At 38.0% G+C, this 20,470-nt stretch overlaps 1 protein-coding gene across 1 annotated transcript in view; it reads left to right on the plus strand.

The window, feature by feature from the left end:
- Positions 1-387: 387 nt before the first annotated feature.
- Ror (tyrosine-protein kinase transmembrane receptor Ror) overlaps positions 388-20,470 on the plus strand; it is a 176,976-nt gene continuing 156,893 nt past the window's right edge. Inside the window, exon 1 of the mRNA XM_076307421.1 lies at positions 388-434. The gene's annotated coding sequence lies outside the window, so the exon portion shown is untranslated. The remainder of the gene's footprint in view (positions 435-20,470) is intronic.

The following is a 20,470-nucleotide window of genomic DNA, read 5'->3' on the forward strand; positions in this document are numbered from 1 at the left end:
TTAAAGCGACACGTGTCTAATGCTGCTTCTACTTTTCGAGGTTCTTCGCTCCGTTAAACACCATTTATTAGCACCTTTGATAATTTTGCGTTTATCGTATAAGCTAAGTCACGATCAACGTTCAAATATATTTCTTGGGTTAGAACATACTGAAACGATCTTAAATAGTTTTGCAATGGTTCTGAAGAGTTTCTCTGGTGAACACAATGTCCTAAGAGGTTTTTTGTTTTTCTTTTTTAAATTTTTACAGTGATTAATGCGTTTTAAATCAAACTCTATCTTTGCATTGCAAACCAATAGAATATATTAGATTAAATGAAGGAATGAAGAATATAATATTGTTCATCGTTAAAATATTATTAATAAAGTATTTAATTTTCAGTTGCAGGTAAGCTGTGCAAATGTGGTGACGTTAGTTTCGCGAAGATATGAAGGTAGGTCTAACTGTTTAACGAAAATAGTTTCAACGTATGGAGCTGAGCAACAATTGGAAAGTCAATACAATATTTCTGATAAAAGTTCACATTTCGGTATCACTCGAGTATATAAAACAAATTTTACTCAGATAAATGAAACACCGACTTTTAAAAATTTTTTACGGCCATACTGTGAGACATCAAATATTATAATAATGTATATTAAATTTTTGTTCTGTGTCTTATATGATATCAAAGATACTTACAATAATATGTAGACTCGTATTTTCTTCAAGGGGATGTTTTCACTTTTAGAATCGCTTTTTCGTCAAAACGAAACATAGATCTATTAATAGGATCACAATATATTTGTGTAAAATTTCACATTTTTCTCATTTTCGAATTGTCGAACATTCCTTGTTAATTCTGAACGATAATCGATTCGTGTATTCGAAAAAATAATGGTACGCCGATTCGCTTAGGGCCTCTTTAGCGATTCACATTCACGTAGACGATCTCATCCCTATCGCCGTCGGAAACGATCCTCAGTGTTCTCGTAGAATTTATTATCGTCAGTGATTTTTCACTCCCGTGTTACAGTTTGCTACGGCGCGGCGCGAGAAGAGAACACAGAGAAGAAGCTCGATATCTCAAATGAAATATTATTACGTTCTAAGGGGAGGTTTCGGTGAGAAGTTTCATGAAACTGTTGGAAAACTTTGTGAAAAAGTAACGAGGAAAAGTGTCCGCTTCCTTTTCTTCTATTTCGTCTTTCCTTCTCACGACTTAAATTTAGAATGTCATGACGTTCATTTTATACTATTCCTTATTTCAAAAGTTGAAAGTAAATAAAAAAATCGTATTAACATAGTTGACAAAATTAGACAAGTTTATATTGCTTGATTTTTTTTAACGTTCTACGTCAAAAAGATACATAATTTTTATTTTTGCGGAACACTTCGATAGTTTTTATTAACAGGTTGTTCAATAAGTTTCACCGAACGGAAAAAATTTATTAAACAACCTAGTACGTCGTGTACACGTATTTTTGTATTTTATTAAAAAAAATATTTTAACTAGAGTCTCTTTACTTAAAATGTTCGAGTAAATATAAATGTAATATTTGCACTGCATATTCGGACTTGCAAAAATTACTATTTTATGCGCGAAATTTGACGGAAAAAGGAACGTCGAAACGTTAGTTGTTAGAAGAAAGTTACATGGGGTTGCAATGGATCAAGAGGTCGCGTAAGTGCGAAAACGTGTTTGGTGAAATTAACGTAATTTGCTCTTCGCATAATTGTTCACCCCATAAATTCGCGAAAATGATGCTGAGAATCTATAAAGATTTTTTTTCTTAGTTTTTTTATCCCAATTCTCTAATAGAATCATTTGGAATCTACGAATACATTAAATGTTCAATTACTTAGTTCAAATTTAATCGACTTATGAGCTAACTTATGACTTATGACTTAACTCAACATAACCTTATTATGGATCATTGAATTCATATTTTTATTAGTTACAACATAACGCTAGAGAAACTATACAGTGGAATTAGAAAACTCAAAGTCGCCTTGATATCTACAACCCGTAAAAAATTAAAAAGGAAGTTCAGTTTCTAATCTATAGACTCGCGAGACGCAATCCTTGTCAGGTTTCAACAAACTTAATTGAATTCATTCGCTCAAAAATTCTCTTTATACTGACTAAAACAATTTTCAAAATTGGAACTCAGGAATTCTATCAAGCTGCAGATAGTCTGCGCAGATGATCTCTGTATCATTGCAGAGATCCAACCGACCGTTTCAACAGTCCAATCAAACATCCGCGAAACTAGGCTATCGAAGAATTCAAACATCTTTCCACTTGAACTCAGTCACCCAGCCATGCAATCTCAAACCCTTCAACCTCAGAGGGTTAATCCTCAGCCCGCTGGAATCCCTCGTTTGGCTGCGTCATCCTAACCCCCACTCCGTGCCAGAAGTTTAGGTGACTGCGTAAACGGCGTGTGTCTATGAATGGCCACGGTGCCGGCAGGTGGCAGTGGTGGTTTCAACCGTTAAGAGTTAATATGTGACTTTCGAAGCGCGCGTGCAATTACGCCCGAAATACCGGACTTGCTGGCCCGGCATACGTAACGGGCGCAGGCCTCCGTTAGAAACTTGGCCCACGAAAGGGAGGACAAAGTGACTCGTTTAAAGTTACGGTTAACAGTCACGTGCCTGGCGTGTCTCGAAAGTCGTTCGCGTGCTCAGACGTCGTTTACGCGAAAGCAGCAAGATTCATGTCCGAAATTCTGCGATCAAATAACGGAGGCTCCCGATTAATTGATATTGCAGTGGTTTCTGCTAATGGTATTAAACTCGCATACCACGAATGTTACGTAATCGTGACGGTTCCGTGAAACCGTTTTGAGGTTAGATAATTTCGTTCCTGTTCGATATGTTGTGAGTTAATTCTTTCCAGGTTATGTTTGATATGGTTCGAACACTGAAGATGTTTTGAGGTATTATCTTGAAGGTAATAAACTCACATACCTTGAAAGTTACGTAATCGTGACGGTTCCCTGGAATTGTTTTGAGGTTAGATAATTTTGTTCCTCTTAAATAAGTTGTGAGTTAATTCTTTCGAGGTCATGTTTAATATGGTTCGAGCACTGTAGATAACAGTTATTAAACAATTTTTAGAGTATCGATTCTACATGTGCATTTCCAAATTATGTAGTTGGAATTTATTCTCATTGAACATTGACAGTTGAGAGTCTGTAATGTTGTGCAGGTACCCAAAATTCTAATTTCAAGTCGAAAAATCAAGTAGCTTGACGATTTCGTATAGTTCAAAATTGCCAAGTTAGAAAAATTTAAGTGAGGTATGGTCCGGATTATATCGCATTATCAAAGTCGATTATTCATAAGAATTCACTGTGTATATAGTTATATAGTTATTCAAAGGAGTCCATTGAACAAATTTCTTTTTAATTTTTTACGTGTTACATTGTTGTAGATATCAAAGCGACCTTAAGTTTTTTAATTTCACTTCTTATTTTCTCTAGTACTATGTTGTAGCCAATAAAAATATGAATTCAATGACCCATACTAAGGTGATATTGAGTTAACCTCGAGCCTTAAAGCTAGACCGCTACTAGTGTTTTCTCTCTAGACATTTCTGTCCAGTTTTGAAGCTCAAGGATTCTGGAAGAAACTATCCTTTTCACTTCTTCCAAATGGCACCGAGTCTCAAATAATCCCAGATATAAAAAAGTATGGATTAGCAAGGAATGCACTGTCTACTTACTAATTGACTCTTTAGATACTACAAACACCATCTGGCCAGGACAATAGGAGACACAGTGTCTATTTGATAATTAACGCTTTTACGATAATCAATTTATCGTTAAAGATTTAAAAATGACGATCACTAGGTCAGCTCCATCCATCATCAAACGATACACTTCTAGCAAACACTACTGTACAATCACGTACCCAACCTACGTCCCACAGATATTCACAACTACCTCTACCTAGACTCCATCCATCATCAATTAGTCAGTTTATACCGTATTGAAAAGGTTCGTTACGTGATAATCAAAATCAGTCGTGTAGGATACAATGTATAGTATCAAGTCAAGTGAACGAAGGAAACAAGCCCCGGAATACTCGGAATTCCCCAATAACGCAACAGAACCTCTGCAACGGTGTCTCTCGGATCGAACGTCACCCCATAACATGCCGGCGAACAAAGGCGCGTTAGGGTTTCACCAATTTGATCGTTTCACGCCGCGAAGGGTGGATTTCAACGTCTTGCGATCCTCGAATCAAGTGGATACCCAGCCCGCCTCCCCCCCAGTCTTCGTGTCTGTCTGGCGTCGAGGAAAACAGATGTAAATTCCGACTTCTGGAGCGAAAGTTGCCCGGGGCTCACGATCCGGCGATGCATGAGACGACGATCGTAGACGTTCCGAACGATTCGAACGCTTCAAGTGCTCTGATAGTGTCCCGCGATCGCTGGCAGACGAACGGATGCTGCTGGAAGAACGCGGCAGGGGACAAAGGGAATTCGAGAAATAAAGAGAGAAGACGAAAGGGACGGAAGAACACCTAGAGGGAGACAAGTGTCCAGAAAGACGAAACGAGAGACGGAAGTATCTGAAGAGAGAAAGACAGATTGAGACAGATAGAAGGTGCATAAGGGACGCGTGATTTATCTGACGGATTACGAGGAAAGTTTTCCAATTGCTGGCGACATTGGAAACCGATAAGTTTTGGCGTTCACGCGACGCTCAAGAACCAGAAGTGTGGAAGGATCTCCGCCCGAGTGCCATTTGTTCGCTACGGGTTCTCCTAGACTGACCGTCAGTTACAACTGAGCTGATAGCTGTAGCATTCTTCAAACTGGCAGTTCTATTTCCGAGGTTGGCGTGACTGGTATACTAAGTTTCATGACTAGCACTCCTCGTGCCTAAAGACACCAAACTCTCGACCTATCTGTGTGCATAATCCTGATCAGGTTTGCATTAGTACAACTGGGCAGGAAATTCGAATACCTTTGCATCTTGTTCGAATGAACTCGCTTAGAACAATTAAGCTTTTAGATTGGCAGAGGAACAAGATAAAGGTGGATGCCTATCCTAAAAGAAAGGAAGATATTCCAAGTGTTAACGTTTGAAAGTCGTCTGTTAATTAGTCCATATCTAAATACCCTATGATCAAGCCCCCAAATATATCCTAAGCTGTTCATCGGGTCTAAAGTTTAATCTCTTCGTGTCATGAGTCGAATCTTTTGTACCTGACGTGTGACTAGGATATTGGTTCGATGGTTAAAGACTATTGTATAAGGTGTAATCATGACTATCACAGAACTTCAACAGTAGTCCTAGTTCAAGATTATCTTAGAACGTCGAGTAACCCCTAAAGTAGCTAATTACAGATATTTCGTTTGTAACAAAGTCTCTTCGTGTCTCGAGTCGAATCTTTCGTACCTGACGTGTGACTAGGATATTGGTTCGATGGTTAAAGACTATTCTATAAGGTATAATCATAACTATCACAGAACTTCAACAGCAGTCCTAGTTCAAGATTATCTTGGAACGTCAAGTAATCCCTAAAGTATCTAATTACAGATATTTCGTTCGTAAGAAAAATCTCTCGATAAACCGAGAGGCTGGTGCATACTCGACCCCGTTTCACCAGCTACGTATTCATAGATTCAGGATACCCGCGTCAGTGATCGAACGAATCTGCCAGCCGTCTCTGAAGAGTGCGTGGACGAGTTTTAAAATAGTGAATCAATCGTGGCTTCTACCACGACATTACGAAAATGAAGGAAACATCTCAAGACGCTCGGTGAGGAATACCACCAGGACGCATTAAAACCTCGGGGTTCTGATGCCGGGGTGGGGAGGGAAAATGCGCAAGTGCACAGAGACATTCATAAGAGCACTTCCTTTGAAAGCAGACGCATCTTTGATGACCGTCGCGGCGGCGTGGATTATTTCTCAGGCGGAAAGGAAACACGCAGCTGGCTGGCTGCTAGACGGCCGAATATCTTGGGAGAATTGCGGGAAAAGTATTAAACGAATGTTATTCCGGCAGCGTTATTAATATTTCCAGCGCGTTTAATAACGTGGCCCGGCCGGCAAATAGAAATCCAACTGACTCCCGGTGCTTACGTTTTACGCTAGTGGAAATTGGAAACGGAGGAACTACGACCGATCGGGATTGTAAATTAAACGTCAGCCTGCCGAGAGGTTTGATTCCCCGCTTTTCGGTTTCCTTTTCGTCCAATTAATCGTGAAAGGCTAACGGATTGAAGCGAACCTGATGCCACCGGTGTTCGTACCTCTTGTTTTTTCGTAAAGGATTTACAAGTAGGCTCGATCCTCCGGATAATTTTTTCTTAAATACGGAACATCGGACTTAAGTCCCGGTGGTGAATCGATGATAATCGAGACACGAGTAATTCACTTTTTCACCGTGGTCTTCGTGCGCTATCATTTCGCTTCATCCGCTCGAGGTTCCTTCAGATTTTATTACACGTAATCATTTCGAGAGTTTCAAATATACAGTGGGGGGCTCATTTATCTCGGCAAAAGGCTTTCTCGAGGTCGCCTTCTACAAGTTTGCAACGTAATTAACGTTCTTTTTTACAATCGTTGTGCAATCGTAGCTAATCGAGAACAGAGTTCAAGCTTCCATGAAACGTTAACCTCGATGCGAACAAAAATCATGATCGTTCCAGGAGAATAAGAACCCGACGCTTTGGTAGCTCCGAGGAATGATCGTGGAACGTTGACCTTGATCGACCTTGAAAGGAAAAGAATTGTATTTATTCGTGCTTTAAAACCATGCAAATCGCGTACCGGGTACTTTCGCGTATCTCCGGATCGTACGGCCGGCCGGGCCCCTGTATGGACAGAAAATTTCACCGGCGAACCTCTCCCCAAACACTCGAGCGGTCAAATAAGGAAAGCTGATCGCGAGATCCGCGCCGAATAATTCAAAGAGAAACACGCAAAAGCGAGAGAAGAGCAGGAAGAGCCGGAGGCTCGCGGAAATTAATAACAAAGTAGAAAGTTCCACGGCCGTCCTCGCGGAACAAAAGCCCCCCCGTGGGCTTCTAGGTGGCCTTCGTGGCCCGTTCCACCATTTACGTCGCCTGCATCTTGGCGTGCTTATCAAAAACTTCCAAGGGACGAGCACGAGTCGCTATGTAAAGCGCCCGGCCTCCGTGGAGAAAAAAGGGGGGCTGCATTTGTTCCGCCGGCTTTCTATCTAGGATCTGCATGTACCGAGCGTGTGGCCGGTTTCTTCCGGCCATGTACGAAGGGAGAAAACAATGGCCACGTTAAAGGCAATATTAGTTTTTGCCCCGGTGTCCCCTCCTCAAACAGAATGTATAAGCGGATGGGAAAGTGCCGGGAATGGACAACGCTGAACTCCTTGCAACGGAGTTCAACTGCCTTATTGACAGCTACAACATGCAACAGATAACCCGTACAAGATACTGCGATGAGCTTTCTCGCTTCAGATGATTAGTCTCTAACAATACCTTCTATTTAAGTCGCCACTTTGAATAGTTCTCATTAAGGGCGCCGGTACGAGTTAGAACCTATTCAGTTGGGCACTTTGAATACCTTTTCATTGAGTGTGTCCGTATGAGATAGAATCCTTGTGTCTACTCTGGATAAGTAAAACCTAATTGCCTAGTTTTCGTGTAACTATTGTCGTAGAAGGTCTATCTATTTTTTGGAATGCATTTAACGAAGTTGGTGTGTAATTATTAGTTTTTGCTTTGGTATTTCTCCAATGCTTTTCATCTAGTTTGCTGTATCAAAAGTAGTCAGCTAATCAAGGAACTGTCTTATGTAGACAGACGTAACGATAATATTTATAAGCTGGAACCTATTTAGTTGGGCATTTTGAATACCTTTTCATTGAGTGTGATCGTATGAGCTAGAATCCTTGTGTCTACTCTGGATAAGTAAAACCTAATTGCCTAGTTTTCGTGTAACTATTGTCATAGAAGGTCTATCTATTTTTTGGAATGCATTTAACGAAGTTGGTGTGTAATTATTAGTTTTTGCTTTGGTATTTCTCCAATGCTTTTCATCTAGTTTGCTGTATCAAAAGTAGTCAGCTAATCAAGGAACTGTCTTATGTAGACAGACGTAACGATAATATTTATAAGCTGGAACCTATTTAGTTGAGCATTTTGAATACCTTTTCATTGAGTGTGATTGTATGAGCTAGAATCCTTGTGTCTACTCTGGATAAGTAAAACCTAATTGGCTAGTTTTCATGTAACTTCCTTATTACTAGGGAAGCTTCTATTGTCGTAGAAGGTCTATCTATTTTTTGGAATGCATTTAATGAAGTTGGTGTGTAATTATTAGTTTTTGCTTTGGTATTTCTCCAATGCTTTTCATCTAGCTTGCTGTATCAAAAGTAGTCAGCTAATCAAGGAACTGTCTTATGTAGACAGACGTAACGATAATATTTATAAGCTGGAACCTATTTAGTTGGACACTTTGAATACTTTTTCATTAAGTGTGATCGTATGAGCTAGAATCCTTGTGTCTACTCTGGACATCTAACCAACTTGGTTAAATGCATCCCTAAAAATAGAGGGTGTTTCTAAAATAATAGCTACTAGGTTATTCAATAAGTTTAGTCGTTTTTTTCCATTGTAAAAGAAATACTACGACACTTCAATTTTGAACAATTGTAAATATACGAATGAGTCGACAGATCTACATGAAACTTTATATATGTTCATCCAAACAGTAGTATCATCTTTAGAAAAATAAAACGACGAACCTAATAGTTCCATTTCTTATCGAACGACAAAACTTATCGAACAACGTATTATACGAAGAGAAGCCAATTAAGTTTTAGTTATCCAGAGTAGATATCAGGATCGTAAATCATACAGGCATACTTATTGAAAAAATATTCAAAGTGTCGAAGAAGAGAAAGATTTACTGCAATACTAGTTGGAAAAAAAAATGAAACGATATCCATAATAATAAAATTAAATAGTCAAATTGCTAAAGTATTTAAAAGTAAACCTATCAAAGTTGAAATTTAAAAAATAAGTAACTCAAGTCAAAATTTGCTTTTCCCACAGTAGAGCATATATAGAGTAGAGCAACATTGTGCTTTTCCCACTCAAACAGCTGAATTACTATGAAATATTCATTTCGTAACTAACAACTATCATCGATTCACTACTCCCTTCTAATTTATGAAAAAAGTCACGACTGTTAAAATTTACTAATGTATTTTCCAAACAGGGCTATTGCAAGTACAAATTCGTAGAAACAACAAAGAGCTGTTCAGTTATCGATTCGTGCCTAACAATGAATTTAAAAAAACCAGAATTAAAACTTCCAACTCAATTCGCTCGTTTCACCACTTTGCCCAATGTATCTTCTCTTCAAAAAGCTCCTCGGGTTATCATTCGAAGGGTTAATTCCCAAGCACTCACCAAGAGGTTTTCGTCTCGTTAAGTTCGATCGATCTGTCTACAGTTTGCAACTATAATTCATAAACACCCTTCTACGTAATATCCAGAGGGTATAGAAAGTTTATTCCGTACAATCGCCAAATTATCACCACGAAACTTTCCGTACCGACTTCCCTTTTGAAAGCAATTAAAACGGAGCGCGTGGAAGCGAAGGAGGACGAAAGGCAACCAAACGGGGAAGATTTTAACCTGGAGTAATAAAGGAACACGGTCTCGATAAGCCACGTGTGTTAATAAAATTCGAACGAGTGCGCCCGGAAAATGTTTCGGAAGGCATTTACTTCGCGGCCATTTTCCCCGAAAGCACAATGTCCAACCACACGCTAGACGTACCGGCCAGGTCTCGCGCGGTGAGCGCGGCGTTCAAGCGTGCTACAAAGACGCCTGTAATGCCGCAAAAGGCCCATTAAGGCGTCATTTCTATTCCATCCGTCGGGTCAATGCAACGACGGAGCCGCAAGCCGGATAAAAGGAGGCTATACAGTAAAAACTAATATCCCCCTTAACGTTTACAGCTATCGCTCTGCTTGGCCGGCTAAGGGAGAAAGAGAGAGAAAGAGGGAGAGAGAGAGAGAGAGAGGTAATTGCGTCAAGCAAATTGCAGGACGAAACAACTCGATTCTGGGCTTGGAAATTTTGCGGAAAATTCGTAATAATTTCTGCAGCACCAGTCGGTGATAAACATAGATGGTGGTGGTGGTGGTGGTGGTGGTGGAGGAGGACTCGGTGCATATGAATTTTTATTAGAGGTTGTTGAACAGTAGTGACCACACGTGGATGAAACTACCAGGTGAAATGTGCAAATATATGTTTCGGTCCTTGATGTTAGTTTCACACTGTGAATATCCCTTTATTGAATTTATCTGTGTAAAGTGGAACCTTTGGTGAGTTCTCATATAACCGTGAGTCGTTAGAAGTATTTTTCTTTTTTAAGAGTGCCATTTGTAGAAAAATTTGTGCTGTAAATTAGTTATTACTAATAAGTAATCATAAGCTAATAATTTGTTAGCTTTTACTCTGGTGTGTCTGATTTGGACCACTTTATTAACAGCTACAATGTGTAACATATATCCTGGATGAGTGGGATACTATGCTTAATATTTTTATTTTGGAACTATGAATATTTGTTTGTTAAATTTGTGTGTGTGTGTGAGCTAACAATTTTATGACTATTCTGTATACCCAAAAAATAACTGGCCATTTTAGATGACTAGTAGCTAGTTGACTACTTTTCGAATAGCTACTGTTCACGAGTCCTTAAGAATATTTTCCATTTTTAGGTGTACATTTATAGAAGAAGTTAATATGCACACAATTATTAGTTTTTGTAATGGGGTTCCTTGTACGTTTAATTGTGATTTTTTCTCAGACAGGATATTAAGCAAGAAAAATAATAGCTTTGTGAATTTAAAAACGCACGTCTCCAAAAAGTGATAATTAAATTAAAGGTTTAACTAATTTTATTATCTTCTACCTTATAATCTGTTCGCAAAAACTTTACATACTTGTCTTAACAATCTGTCGGTACTCTTCTATTCAACATTGTCGATCTAACATTTAAAAAAAATTTGCTACCTTAAAAACAAGGACATCGTATCACAACAAAACTAATATTCTAAATTCTATCTCAACAATCAGTATCCTCTACTTTTGTTTTAAACTCCAGTAATTACTGCTTAAAAAAAAGTTTTTTTTATCTTTTTGTCTGATACAATTTATTAAGGTTTTGAAGACCATGAGCAATAAGAGAATATACCATTGGATATTATTGTTAGTCGACAGTATTGTTTAGAAGCTTTTCTCATCCATGAACTCACCGTGCTTTCTCTTCCTCAGATATAGTACTATTTGTCACATATAATTTACAATTACTTTAGAAACATCTCTTCCTATCTAACAGAATATTCCTAACCTATTTGTTCGAGTAATATCCATAACTTTTCCTTCGTTATACCCGTATTCTATCCAATCTGTCAGCATCAACGTACGATATTTGTCATAAACTTGTGACAATAGCTCTGTAGATTTAATAAAATTTCACTCGTACAATGATTGGTTGAGCAATTTCAAAGTCACATGGAAGAAGATGAATGCATGAAGATTCATCTTTTACTGCAGCTCTGAGTAGAGAGATGTGATATTGGAAAACATAAGATAAGAAGACGGAAGTTAGCCTTCGTGAACAATGTAACCGAAGATGTATGTTACAATATACGTGAAAGATTGGAAGAAAAAGTTTCTAATAAATGAAAATACAATGTATTGGACATTTCATTTCCTCAACATACTTTCGATCGAAGTTTCTCTGATATCGAGTAAATGGCGTATTTTATAAGAAATTGACTATAAATATTTTAATTCAAATTTAAGATTACGAAGTTATTTATTGCTAGATTTATGATCTGTAATAATCGTTTTATAAAAGACTGATTGTGAATTATTTCCATATTAGTAAAAACAGTACTATCAACGATACAATCAACTACACTAAAATAGACATAATTTACCATGCGTAAAACATAATTTCCAGTTTTCCCATCTAAATCGTTCTGTAATTTACCTATGATGTTCTTCGTACAATTTAAGAATATTACCACATATATAAGAACGTTACCAAATTTACAAGTTCAATTTAAGAATGTTACTAAATTCACCCAAAGCGGTAGTAATTTTTATTCGAAAATAATTAATCGCAGAGTCGAGATATTGAACGAAATACTTCACCAAATATTCATGAATATTAGTTCGTAAAGAACGTTCGTGAGTCGTAAATTTATTGTACCATTTTACTCAAAAACATTTTCGTTTCTATACTAATCGTAATAAAAAGAAACAGGTTCAATTATTTCTTTTGAAAGTTCGTTAAACATCGTCCGAGAAGAAAGATTGATAAACCTTCCGAGACAGAAATCACTGGGGAATTAGTTTCGTGTCGCTTCGAATTATTTGGCGGCAGGGTTTGCGGATCCGAGCGCGAGACTCGACGAATATCTGCAGACAATATCGCTACCTGTGGATAGGCAATAAGAGCGGAAAAACATCGGAGAACGAACCGAGACCGCAATAAAATAAACCGTCGGAGGTTCATAGTGTCAACCATTGTATTCCGGAGCTCACTTCGATGCCGCGTTTGAGTCCTTCTCTCAGGAACGTATCCTGAGAAGTGCTCCGCGGACCACGTAATCTCCCGGAGCGAATAAAAGTTTCGAGGCCGGGGAACAACGTAACGATTTCACTTTATTCTTTACTGTTCCCCTACTTTGTTACGTTCTACATCAGTTCTGTATTCCAATAAGAAAGTTACAGAAGTTTCTAACCCCGGTCATGAAAACGAGCACACGTCGAGGAAAATGTCAGGACATATTAGACCGCAATATCCTTGTAAGAGTAGTTCTAGAATACGTCGAATTAATTTCAAACGAATGGTAAATAATTGCACATATCGTTCGAAAGATCAAGTTTAGAAGAAAGATTCATTTCAAGAAATAAATAAAATGCGAATAATGAAATTGATTTCTAATTATAAAAAAGATCTGGTGAAAAGAAATACTAAATTGAATTCAAGTTTCAATGGCAAATGCAATGGTATTTTATTTACAGAAGTAAGCATAAATTTCGGATAAAAAAAATTGTAAATAACTGCCTTAAAGAAACTCTTGACAACGAGACATTAGTAACAACGCTGATCAAAATTGAGTATGTATCAAAATTCTAAGAGAAACACATGAAAAATTTGTAAAAACTAATTTCCAAGTAGCATCTGGTATTATTCCGATGTAAGGATCGCCATGTTCAAAACTGTAAAACTACATTCAGAATAGTAAAAGTTCTAAAGTCCTGAAGAGTCTAAAGGAACGTTAAGAGACACGAGCCAGCCCCAATCGAGAAAGAAAACACTGCATATCTGATGACCACGAAAACAAAGCTTTAACGAGCCACGTTTAACACACGAGGCAGACATCCTACAATCCGAGGGACCAAAGAAAAAGACTCTTGGTTGAAGAAACTGGGCGAAACACTACGCGACGGGATCTGACGTCGTGGCAAGAACGACGCTTTAATGAGCTACGTCTAATAAACGGGGAGTCTTTCTCTTTCGCGGAAGGAGAAAAATCTTGGATATGTTGTTGTCCTCCACGTCCAGGATATATCTTCGTTCCTGGGCGCAGTAACTTGGAGTTTTCGCGGAGTGACGTGGGTGTCTCGAGCAGAGATTGCCACGGTACCGTGTGTCGTTAATTAGCTTTTGTAGAGGCCTCCGACCGAGTGACTACGAGCTGAGACGAGAGTTGTACCTTTGACGACGAGAACAAACGATGTTAATTATCGGACTTCGGGGAATTGGTCGAGTAAACTGGTAACTTTTGTCTTCTGCTAGATGAGAGTGCCTGGAGAAGAAACGAAAATAGGTAGGTGTCAAGCTCACGTGAAAATTGGATTTTGAGAAATTGTCGAAAGTAGAAGGGACAACTTGAAATATCAATGGTGAAATTAAATTGGTTTTAAAGTACTTGAAGTCTTTGATGTTGAAATTTCATAAACTTCCCACCTGACAGTTTTAGTTAGTTATTGAGCATATACTCTATTGGAGGCACTTTTAAAAATATACTTGCTTCTTGTAACTTTAGCAACTCCAATAGGTGCAGTAATTGCAGAGGGTCCACTAATTTAAGTAGTCACAGATTTTAGTCACGTGTGGACAGATTTAGGAATATCGATAGCAATCAAGCTTAAATTATTCGTTAATTAATTTCAACAACTTTTTGTAAATCTGTTGGTTCGAGCAGTTTCCATAGTTGTATATTGGCATAATATTATCGAGTTTAATAGTACTACTAGTGTCGTCAAATGTACTGGGGTAATGGAATAGCTCTAGTAGCTCTTCTAACTTTAATAGTTACTGTAGAACCACTGACGTAAGCACTAGAGGAATTAAAGTCTTCTATTACCCATATCGTTAAGTGGACTAAAATCATTGAAGATACTCAACATACCTCGCGTAATAGTAACGTCGGTGCTGACATTATATGTAAGAACTGCTGGTAGGTAATTTGGCTTCGATCGCTTCAATAATTTCGGTACTTTGCCACTACTAATGGCTTCAAATATCTCCCAAAGCGTAAGCTTTGCGACTTCGGTATCTTTACTGTGCATAAAACCATTATAATCATCAGAGGAACTAACAAGGCTTGTAAGCCTATTGGCTAAGTGTAGGTTATTATAAATTAAACAGCTACCGACAATACCAGTCCGAACTTTCGAAGCTTTTAAAATTGAATTTTAATTAAAGTCAGCTTTTGTACCTGGAACTTTGGTACACCCGATACTCAAAGCGCTGAAGTTAGGAAAATTGGTGTCAGGTAGACATACGAACCTTCCAGGAACTTTGATAACCTTAGTAGACTTAGGACTCTTGATAGCACGAGCCGCTTGCCTGACTTTCGTATTCTACCGAAGCTATTGAACTTCTTTTGTGATTCGCATTCGAAGTTAGCAGGGTTCAGGCTACTCTTCAATAATCAATACCACCCTCCGCGAAACTGGTTCCGCGCGTAAATTCTCGAGCCAATTGATTCCGGCTACGATCACGTTTTAAATTTCGCGCCGCGTTGCGCAGACCCGTTGACGATCCCGCTTAACCGCTCACCATGGTTATTGCACTCTGATTGCCCCCGAAGAGGATTGCAATCCCGTGAATTGCAGCCCGCCATAAATCCTTGATCCCTAATTCTCGCGAACCGTAAAGCGTTCAATGTAAATTAGAAGATGACCCTTCAAAATCGCGTCCAGACTTATTATTATTTTTTTTTTTTCCGTTGATAACAATAACGTCGACCGAAACGACATATCACTCTTCCAATACCGGTGTCGTCCCAAAATTGGGGAAGATAGTTTCTCCTAAATTTTCAAAATGAAATGGACATCATGATATCGCTACTCGGACACTAGATCATCCTTCATTATTACGTTAGACAATTTTAAGTATCAGGTTCGCGCTAGGTCGGGCAGTAGATCATCCTCAGCTATTAACTCGGACAATCTTAAGTACCAGGTTCCAAAAGGCCTTATGGAATATTGTACTCGTTGCGTCGTTAATGAAATATACATATGAAGCGTGACGTTGACACATTCGCACAGCAGAGATTCTTACGAACGATATCCACGTTACCCTCTAGAGCTCCTGTCAACAAATTTTACTCGCTGATTGATACAAATTTGATTCGCTGAATCGCATTAGACGAGGGACTTATCCAATCAGCCACCGGTTTTCTCTCAATCGTTGCAACATGCACGAATGCAAGCATCCTCGGCTTGCCCACACGATTCCTCGTGACAGGGTCAAATGGTTGTCTAAATTACTGCTTTTAGATTGTCAAATGTGCTAGCCTGATGGGTTCTGAAACGATCCTTAAACGATGGACACCCGATATAATGAATTTACTGCCTGGTCGCGTTGAACATTTCGGATGAAAGACACTGGCCGGTTCGGGTTAACAATAGAGTAATATTTCGTGTCAAGTGACTCGAATATCTTTTTCACGTATGTGTCGTTAGCGTACACAATAGAGGAAGATGGAAAGTTGTTGATCTCTCTGGGTATATTGTCCTGGATTTCTTCGAACCAGCTAACCGGGAGGTTAACAATTGAAACCAGCCCTAGATCCAGATGCTCCTAGTGGTCCAAAAATCTTATTTTACGAGCTAATTATGCGTTCCCAGTTAAACACTCCGGATGATAGAGTAACCGTGCATTCAATATTCTATTCGTAACCGAGCTGAAAGCTCCCCGGTCGATTTATCATCTAAAATTGTTCATCCGATGCGTGGCTCGCGTAGTCTTCGTTTCAAACGTGGTTCATTAGATAGGACAGAGGGCTCGTTAACTCTGGAAAATCGAGTTAGCCCGAGACACGATTTGCCCATACGTCAGTAAAAAAGGCAAAGTCAATTCACGCGGCGCGTATGGTACCAACACTTGTACCCCGTACCCCTACAACAGTGATAGATGCGGGCTGGTCGAGAGTCTCTCCGCGGGGGGTACCGTAGCCGAATTTCTCTTCGAGGGCGCACTACAACGTCCCCCCTCGAGTTGTCACGTGCATCGTCCCCATTTCGAGTCGTCGTCCTTGAGAACCGGAGGGCAGTAGTTGTTCCTGAAGGACGAAATAAGTACTAGGGGTGATGAGCCTGCGAATGTTCGGACATACGGAGGCCTGCACTTGGCCCTTCTGCATTGCTTCTCACGAATGAAACTCCCTCCCGTTTTTCATTATTCTTTAATTCGAATATACAATTTCCTTAGGGTTCCTCGAACGTTCTCATTCCTACCGATCAATTTTTACCATTTTGCTGTTCGAACATTCTATTGTTCGACGACTTTAAAGGTCCGTGTTTGGTAGGGACGAGACGTAATAGGTTGTTTAATCAGATTTGTCGTTCGATAAAATATATTGAACAGTACTAGGTTGTTCAATAAGTCTTGTAGATTTATAACATTTATTGAACAATATAATACGATTTCAAACTTCGAACGTTTTATCGAACGATAAAAGTTATTGAACATCTTTTGGGTTGTTCGGAAAGTCATTTCGTTTTTTTTGTTTTTTAGTTAAAATGAAACACGATTTTTTTTAGAGTGTGTAAATATTTTATTGAGTTATGCATTCTTCATTTTGGAAAACGAATTGAATTTTTGAACAAACCAATAGTTTCTGTACAAACAATGTTAGACTTACTGTTCTACAGTTATAAGAAACAATATTTAGTTTTTGATCGCAAATCGGACTAATTTCTTTACGTGTGACGGGTGGTCTCATTTTTATTTAATCACAAGTGATTAAGTTTTGTCGTTCGATAAAATTTATTAAATAGTATACTACTAGGTTGCTCAATCAATTTAATGAACGACAAAACTTATTGAACAGCCTATTACATTTACTATTGGGTAAGATTTTAAAAGTAAAAGTGATTTTTGGTAATTTTTTTCCAACGCAAAACCTCGATAACACTTTTCGCCACTTTGCATATATATTCTTTAACATTCCAAAATATAAATTTTGTTTTTTGTTAGAATTTATCGACTTTCTTGCGAGGTAGTGAATGTTATTTTTTGGAAATTCGAGAGAAATTCCAAAGCTGTCTATTATCGTTAATTTTATACTTTTTAAACAGGAATTGGGTTTATACGATGCGTAATTCTGTTTCGAAAAAGAACTCCCCCTCTAAAAAATATGAATAAATACAAGTACGAAAAGTTTTACGGCTTCTTTGAGAAATAATCGAGAAGAAATCGATGTTTTTCGACTAAATTATCAAAAGATCTCTTCAACACTCGGATGATGACCCTGGAGTTTGTTCAGATCCCTTAATCTTAATCGAATCACTAATTGAATAATGCTAACAATCGAGATGTGCTGAAATACTTCGCTATCGCTGCACAATTCGTTGCAAAATCTAACATACGTGACATCAAATTCTTGCATAGGGATTCTTGCAACACGATATCTTGCTTATCGTTCCATTTACAACAAAAGCATTCGTAACAAAAGTTGTTGTAAATGAAATTTGGAAACTATTTCGTTCAATAAAAATTTTCGACAAAATCGATATTAATCGAGATATCGATCTGTATTTACTAACGAAACCGAATATACAAGTACTTTGTACAGTCTTACGTATCACTGTACTTTAAAACGAAGGTTTTTGTTAGCTGCTCTACATTTGCTGTATGACTCTCGGTGCATTCTAAACAACTGATGGTTTGCTCTCCACATGCCAGTTGGCTTATCACTTGCCCCATTTACGTAACAATTGTTCCGACTTTGGTCCCTTGTGGGCTACAAGAATGTGTATAATGTAGCAGCTGAGACAACAGCTTCATTCACGCGAGATGTGCCCGTTTATCTGAATAGCATAGAAAAGTGATTGACATATAAGATTGTACAATATAACAAGAAATATTACACGTACGACTAGAATGTAAATGTTTGAGCAACTTTCTGTTTTTTATCTAATATAGTTACAAATTAATACACGTCTATACAGAGAAATACATGTTTGGTATTTAAAAAATTTCAATAATATCTCTTTTATTTTCCATACCTTGTATATTTTTTAAACATTTCATCCACATTTCCCATCAATTTTACCGCGTACAAGTATTTAATCGTGAGTTCGATACGACAAAAATTGACTCTTATTCCCTAACGGAACACAATCGTACTTTCGAACTTACATATATTTTATTACGCAAATATTTACATACACGAAAGAATAAAAATCACAGATATTATTAACTCACTGCAAGTGAAGTATCTAACTCAAAAATAATCATCAAATTTTCCCTGTCTCTTTCATCGAACGTACATGTAACAAGTAATCGAAAACTTTTCCACATAATTTTACATAATTTATATACTCTGCACATTTCCGTATATTTTGCACACTTTGCAAAATCCTTCCCTCATTGAGTTACCGGAACATCAATCCCGATACTTTATCCCAACCCACAGAGACAAAAATTATAACTACGTTAAATCTTTAATCTTAGAATAGAAATAATGCTACGTATGTTAAGAAAATGAACCAAAGGCAGGAAAACCAACGACAGGAAATCCATAAAAGTCCTTTGAATACCTTTCTACGCCGCGATAGAGCGGGTATTAGCATTCTTTTTCTTTTTTTTTTCTCCTCCTATCAGCTCTTTGCCCGCTCCCTCTTATCCGAGTCGATATTAGGGTGCTCAGCGTTTCTCTCCTTTATTCTCAGCCGCTCTCTTTCGACTCGCATCTTTTATTTTGCGTTTTCTGCACGGTCGCCGTCCATTTCCTTGACATTCACTTTGGCGTCGTCGAACACGCATGGAACACACTTTGTGCCTTTGTGAAATGTTCTCCAGCGTTTTTTTACTTACGCCTGATTCGTCGTCCGGCTGATTTCCAAGAGAGTTTTCCTCCCTTTTCATCGTGAACCGGCTGGACCGGGAGACTTGGCCATTATGTGTCTGGAATTACTTCTGGCTGGTTATTTGAATGAAAAATTATTTTAGGATAACTGTTGGGCCTAGACTTTGTCTGTTGTACGTGTACACGCGATAGAAGACCATTAGTGAGTTTATTGGTAAGCTAGTATACCGGTTACTAATGTTAATAGACACATGGGTAACCTAGTCGAGTTATCGCTAAGGTTCTGGACTCATCGATGAGGTTAGTGAAATTATCATCACTGTCAGACTTGTCAGAGAACTAATGGATTGAACAGTAACGTTAGTAAGCGTTTGATTTCATGAGAAAATCAACGGATTCGTTAATGACGCTAGTAGATACACACAGGTGTAATTCCCTTAAATTGAACATCTAAATTATTTCTGTTATTATGAAAGGTAGGAAAAAAATTAAAAAATGTTATTTAAATAGTTTCAAAATGTGCATCTGATGGTAACGAAGAAACGTTTTACCAAGGTCATTTTAATAATTTTTTTAAGGTCATTGACATTTTTTGTGCATTAACGATTATTTTTTATAGTACGATGTTGTTGTTTGCAGATGAGTTTAATGATCTATAATGTCACGACCTTTAGATGAGTTTGACAATTAAAAAATGAGTCGAAATTACAGAAATGGTGTAACTTACTTTATTTTATTGCAAGTGTAAAGACCGCCTACATCGATGCATTTTTCTGTACGATGAGAGAATGCACTTGAACTGCATTTTTTATGGTATTTCGACAGTATGTGAAACGTGCTATACAACGAATGCTAATTTATAGATTATTTCTGACAGATTCCAAAACCGTAGCTTCAATTTCTACAGTTGCATTTATATATTCTTCTTTCGCGTGGAGAAACACTTCCTTCGTTAAGAAATAAATTTACAATTCTTTGAAATTGAACACGCGAAGGATGATGGATACCACTTTACATAAAAATCACATGCTCTAACCACGTTTCGTTTAGCTTCACCATAAGTCAATATAACATGAATCTTTTCCCTTTTGCTGTAGCGATACATTTCTGTCTAAATTTCTA

The sequence above is a fragment of the Ptiloglossa arizonensis genome, chromosome 3 (genome assembly GCF_051014685.1).
Source record: "Ptiloglossa arizonensis isolate GNS036 chromosome 3, iyPtiAriz1_principal, whole genome shotgun sequence".
In the NCBI taxonomy this organism is placed as follows: domain Eukaryota; kingdom Metazoa; phylum Arthropoda; class Insecta; order Hymenoptera; family Colletidae; genus Ptiloglossa; species Ptiloglossa arizonensis.